Below are 6,813 nucleotides of genomic sequence, written 5' to 3'. Positions count from 1 at the left end.
AATTTTTAAAACTGCATCAAATTTTTTGCAGCAAAAGGGAAAATATCCAGTTAACATTTATACTTAAGTGTGCAAACATATCTGCATCTATTTGTATAGATATTAATGCATTTATTAAACATTGATTGAGTGCCCAGCACACTCAAATACACGCACTTAGGAACTGTATATAAGGCATGTGACCTGCCTCTGGAAACTTTGTGGTGTCAGATCAGGAGATAACCATGCTCAAACTAAACCCAACAATGTGATACAGGAACCAGAATTCTGGTAATGCCTATGTACATTTATGCTGTTGAAAAATTCCACAGTACAAAAATTCAGAAAACAAATGTTTCCTTTGATAAATCTAGAAAGTCTAAATTCTAGTTTCAAATACATTTTCTATAGTAACCACAATATATCAATAATATCTACAACTGGTGAGTCTGAGCTAACAAAGCTCAATTTGAAACTCAGAAAAAAATGTTACTTACAATGTGTATTATTTTATTTCCAAAGCCTTTACTACATAAATAATCTTAAAGTTCACAATATCAACTTCAAAGTTGAATAATAAATTGTAAATATATGTTGAGAAAAGAAAGTTTTAGTTCAGCCAGAAAATGTAGAGACAGAAACAGTATGATACAGAACGCACACTCACACACACACAATAGGCATTTTGAATAGCATACCACAATATAATTTCATTCATATTTTGAATATTTGTGAAAAATAATGTTAATTTTAAATTTAAAAGCTACAGATATTTTAAAGTTTTATATGTGGCTTTTAAAATGAAATATTAAATGATTAAAATGGATTTCTCCTATTTCATGCTGCAACTGTGATTATATGTAAATTTCTTTCCAATTAGAGAAAATGAGTGAAACGCTATAAAAATTGCTCCACATTGGGTTACGAAATGAGTCTGGATTTTATCCAGTGCAGACCATTTGATTATATATGCAGACACTTATCTTTCTATGTTTGAATAATGCATAGGAATTATAAGATGTTTATTTTGAGATATCAAAATGAACAGTGACTATGCTCAGGAAACAAAGCATTTTGTTTATTAATTAATTTATTTATTTTAAATGCCTCTGTCTCCTAGGAGCCCCTTGCAGGAAAGTTTCAGATCTCCAAAGAGACTCCTGATGTATATCTGCTATTATATTTTAACAAATTTGACTTTGAATGATCATTCACATTAAATTGCTTCAGAAAATGTTCTGGATGTAGGTCAGTTAAAGACTTCTGAATGCTTAAATATTTAAAACTTAAAATTTAAAACTAAAACAAACAAAATAATCAAAAACTAAAGGCAAATTGTAAACTGGGAAATAGGTGAATAAAGTATGACCAAAAAACTGACACCCATAATACATAAAATATGACAACAAATCTAATGTGCTACTATTGTATCAATAGATATAAAGATAATGGAAATAAGCAGACTCTACCAAAAAATAATAAAAATTATAATAAAATGACTAAGAAGTGTATGGGAAAAATTTCATCTTCACTAGAATCAGAAGAGAATGTATGTTCCTACCAACTAACAAAGGTCAAAGAATAAGGATCATATCTAGTTTACCAGAAAGATTTAATACAGATTTATGTACTTTAAGATCTGATATTTGTGGCAAGCTTGAAAAAATTATGAGATTTTGGAATAAAATAATAATAAGCTTTTGGGATGTAAGAAGAAAATATTATGTTAGGCTGGAGTTATAAACATGAGTACAGAGGTTAGAGCAACAGAAATTAGATTAAAAATCATTCACATGTCCTGTAGCTCCTCAGGTATTAATAACTTTGTATCGCCAAGTATTTAAATATAATTTGGGATAAGCTTAGCAAAGTGCCATTTTTTACTAACAAGAAAATTATTTCGACTATTTGTACAACTAGTAAGATACTTTAAAAATCTAAATCTATCATTTAATGATAGATTTCTATACTTTTCAAGGTGCTCAATAACTTTTTCTACCACAGGAATTTCAGGATTCAATATTTAGATGACAAGCAACAAAAAGTCTATTCAGTGACATGCCCAAGTGAGGTTTGAGCCCAACTCATCTGATTCTGCACGTGCCTGTGAGGCACGGACAGGGAGGGAAGTTGTGGGCCGGGAATTTGTTCCAAAATTTCTGAGCACATTTTCTTTAGAATCATTTTCATATGAAAATGCTCTGAAATAGTTTCTGTTCCTCCTAAAATATTTATCTTAATCATCTTAGTGCCAGAGCTGGCACATAGTAAGCACCCAGAGATGGCAGTATTCACTTTCCATCTCAAAGAATTAAAGCATTTAAATAAAATTGTCACTTCGTTCAGTGAAAAAAGTATAGACTTAAGAAACATCGTTGTAGAGCAATATTGTGGATGCTGCAATACTCCTCACTGTTGAAATAGGAAAAACAAAAAGAGAAACGGAAACAAAAAACAACCTTTTTCCAACATTTAAAAATAGTTCATTACAGGCCAGGTGTGGTGGCTCAAGCCTGTAATCCCGGCACTTTGGGAGGCCGAGGCAGGTGGATCACCTGAGGTAAGGAGTTCAAGACCAGCCTGACCAACGTGGTGAAACCCCGTCTCTACTAAAAATACAAAACTTAGCCGGGCGCAGTGGCAGGTGCTGCAATCCCAGCTACTAGGGAGGCTGAGGCAGGAGAATCACTTGAACCCGGGAGGAGGAGGTTGCAATGAGCCAAGGTCACACCACTGCACTCCAGCCTGGGCGACAGAGTAAGACTCTGTCTAAAAAAGAAAAAAAAATTCATTACAAAATTTAAAAAGGATTGGATTATTAAAGTTGTCACTGGCACATCTAGTTTTCAGCATGTTTATTTATATAGTAATCTTAAAGCATTACTCTTGTACAGAACTAAAAAGCTAAATAGAAGACATTTTAGATACCCTATTTAGATGAAAGAATTTTCTGAAAGGTGAGGCTTTGTTTAACTCTTCAGGAATTCAGGCGGGAAGATTCTGAGTGATATTTGTCTCAAGAAAGAGTTGCAGAGGGAATCAAATGTGTTATTTGAACAATTTATATACAGTAAGTAGACAGTGTTTGAGCTGACCCCAAGTCAACTGTTTCTGAGATATACCTCCCACCTTTCCCGTGTTAATCCCTCACAGCTCCATTTCCCAGGCTGCTCCTTGCTCTCTGCTTCCCACGGTCCTCACAGTCATGCTTCATGTCTCAGATTTGTCACTCTTCTTGATGCAAACTTTTAATTCCAATTTCTTTAGTCCCTGCTTCATGATTATTTCAACACAAACACACACACACACACACACACACACACAGGACTAGAACAAGTCTTGCCTCATGTGAAAACAGCATAATGCTTTACCTATTTTAGGGAACACATTAATATTTTAACCTCTGCCCACACTTAATGCAAAAACGCTTCTAATACTAAAAACTCAGGCACTGGGTGAAGTCACTGGTAGAAATAAGTACATGAAAAGCTTTGGGCATGTGTAATTCTCAGTGAAGAAGGCTGAGCCTGAAAAGTAAGCCAAGTAAGCCAAACCTAAAAGTAATAAAGAAATTTAAACCACATAATCGCCACAGTGTTTTGAAATAAGATGATCAGTTTTGCCTTCTCACTTTCATACCATCCCCACTCTCAGATGCCATGTCAGTGCTTCTCCAATACCAATGTACCAGGGGATCTGGTAAAATGAGGCTCTGGTTCTGTAGATGTAGGTGCTGTCTAAGGCTCTACACTTTCGTTTTGTTTTAACTTTTTATATAAATGCTTAGGATACAGATTGACATTCTTTTGTAAATGACGGTTTTACTTTTCCTGAAATAGGACATATATGTACCCTGATAAAACAGAATGAAAAGTCTTAATTTATTGGAATTCCTGTACAAGTTGCCAAAGCTCCACCCAGCAGCTTCTTTCAGCTATTTTATTGTAGGAAGAGTGTTCTGTGGGGCAAGAAATACACTGGTCCTAACTGATTTTCAATCCCCTTTCTCCAGTGGGATAAAACACTTTCACAAAGAGCTGCCCTATGTAGAACCCTCAGTTTTCTAGCTTGCAACAAAATGACTAGGGACAAATAGGAAAAAAAAGTAAGAAAATTAACACTGAAGCAATCATATTTCTCATGTCTCTGAATAGAGAAGTATGGGGAACCTTTAACCATAGGAAATTAAAAATATCCAAGTTAATTACATAGTTCATTCACTATTAGGTAGATTTTTTTCGCTTAAGGCTTTAACCCCTTTCCAAACCAACAATTGTCTTAATCCAGCTATGCTTACTAATAAGTGAAATGCATGAACATCCCAGACATATACTTCATTGAGCCTCTGCATTGAGTACCCGGCAGTGAAAAAGTATGCTTTCCCAAGTCAGTACTGAAGACTGAGAATGAAAACTGCAACTAAAGAAGTATACTCTCTTACCCTGGAAATACATTATCCACACTTTCCCTACCCTCACATTAGAATACAGATATCCTCCCAACTTTTCATCTCCTATGTTATCTTTTCCTAGGAGATCTATTATTTGATCTCTTACTACAAGGGTAGAATCAAAATCAATTAAGATCACCAAAATTCAATTTTACATGTGGTACAAGGAAAATGGAATGCTATAAAATTAAACCTCATCACCCTGGTAGGGATGCTTGTGCTTTTTATACAGAGTCTTTACTGTCGATAAGTGATGCTGTCTCCCAAGGAGCAGCTCTACTGAAAGTTTTTGGGTCAGTGTTTCCCCCAGTTTATTTCTGCAGTGGAGAAAGGCAATTTCATACCAAAAAACCAAACAAACAAACCTGAAAAAGCTACAGATGTTAACTGATACTTTAATACCAACAACATAGATATCTAAGGAGAAAAGATGTAAGAAAAAGAGTTCATGAACAGTCCAATAGAGACCAAATTCTACAAATGGAAATTTTAAAGCTCACTGAGTAAAATTTTCTGGATCCAAACAAGTACTACAATACCTTTAACTCCTCAACTCACAGAATTAAGAGCCCTTAAACTGTTAACTTTGTCCTGTCTTCCTATTTAGAAAAATTTCCCCCTCGAATCTATGCAAAAGTAACTGACACACCTGCAGTATGTGACATGAAAGATGTTCTCAACTCTTTTAAAAAGCGAAAGTCACTTTTTATAACCAAAAATGAAAAAGGTGCTATACAGAGAAATAAAATTTCACAAAAGTACAAAAGCAGAGACTGGCTGAAATCTGCAACTTTGTAAGTAAGAATAACCCACTCTATAATTAACTCCTCCACAGTGAACAATCTGCTACACATTCCTTGATGAGGAACGATCCTAGTTTACCACAGTGAAACCTGCCACAACTGCAAGGCCAGAGTTCTGTCCCTTTTCTGGTTCTGTGTGGACAGGATAATGCCACCTACTCTAAGGCAGTTAGAGAGACAGGTGTGCTCAGGGGAATTTCTCTCACCAACCTGCTAACTCAGCAGGAGTAAGTTCACCCAAATGAGCTCTGGTCTCCAATGTGTATCTGCGCATAATTTTATGAAGTATCTAAGTATCATTCACTAGTTAATAAAAAAGAACAGAAAACTCTAGACCAAGTAAACTGTGAACCAAAAAAGTGAGGAGGGATACCAATTACATTAACAACACTTTCTTTAAAAAATAGAATCGATTTCTTTTGAAATCAATTACAGTGGTGAGACATGATTTTCTTTTCAGGTGCCCCACAATGGCACACAGCTTTACCCGGCAAATCCTGCCAACTTCCAAGTCCCAGGATACTGACCAGAATACTGCACGTGGGGCAGCATTACCTCCCAATGGTGTGGAGAAGGGCATATATCACTACTGGGTAATGAGAGAGTTGACAGAGACTCCAGGCTTCACAATGCCAGACATGGTGGAGAACCTTCCTTGTTCTATTAGAAAAGTTCATGAGGAAGCTGTGAATAGGATCAGTCCAGAGAAGTAAAACTCTTATTTTCACTGTCAAAACTTCAGAAACCCTCCCTGTAGGTTTGCCTCTGGAAGCACACTGCCCGTGAACACTTCCATGGGGCGAACATTCAGCTCTTTCAGGGTCACATTCCCCTTTCCTGTGGTCTGTCCATAAAGCCCAAATATCTCACGGAGTTTTTCTGCACTGATTGTATCTGTTCTGTCCATTTTGTTACCCAAGATAAGGATTGGCATATTAGATATTGTTTCATCAGTCATTAAAGCATTAAGCTCAACTTTGGATTCTATAAGGAGAATGATCTGCACAGTCCACCAGAAAGATAATCCCATTCATTGCTGGGAGACAATTTTTCCAAACTCGACATGCTTGCTCGTGCTGACCAAGGTCAAAAGTTGTAAAAGTCATTCCAGCAATTGTTAGCTCTTTTGATGTCAGATGTAGTGTTGGAATATGCTGGCCCAATCTGTCATCTTTGATCATGTGAAGAAGAATGGTTTTGCCTGTATTGTTTAAACCTAAGAATAAAAGTTTTCCAGATTTCTTGTTGAGTCCTAGAAATTGGGGCACACTGCTGAAGCCACTGCAGATCCACTCAAAGATGAAAGACATTATAAATGTTTACTATGGCCCAAGGGGCTCCTCCAGCAAAATGGCAGGTGGCTTGGACCCTCACTCAGAGCACATAAACCAGCTACTTGCTGGATGTGTGGGTTCTACATTTTTAACTAGCTCCCAAGTGATAAGATACCGCTAGCCTCTGGACCACACTTTGAGTGGCAAGATACCATGAGACATCAGAATGTTTTATGTTTGGGAATTAGACACTTGGGGCTTATCTAAATCAATGTAACAGGTGATGACGGGTGCTTCGTCCTCCAAG

At 36.4% G+C, this 6,813-nt stretch overlaps 1 pseudogene; it reads right to left on the bottom strand.

The window, feature by feature from the left end:
• Positions 1–5,962: 5,962 nt before the first annotated feature.
• Positions 5,963–6,542, bottom strand: LOC129034589 (GTP-binding protein SAR1a-like; annotated as a pseudogene).
• Positions 6,543–6,813: the final 271 nt, after the last annotated feature.

Source organism: Pongo pygmaeus, chromosome 3 (genome assembly GCF_028885625.2).
Source record: "Pongo pygmaeus isolate AG05252 chromosome 3, NHGRI_mPonPyg2-v2.0_pri, whole genome shotgun sequence".
NCBI lineage: Eukaryota > Metazoa > Chordata > Mammalia > Primates > Hominidae > Pongo > Pongo pygmaeus.
Note: the sequence above shows the minus strand (reverse complement) of the source record. Positions and strands in the feature narration are given on the sequence as shown.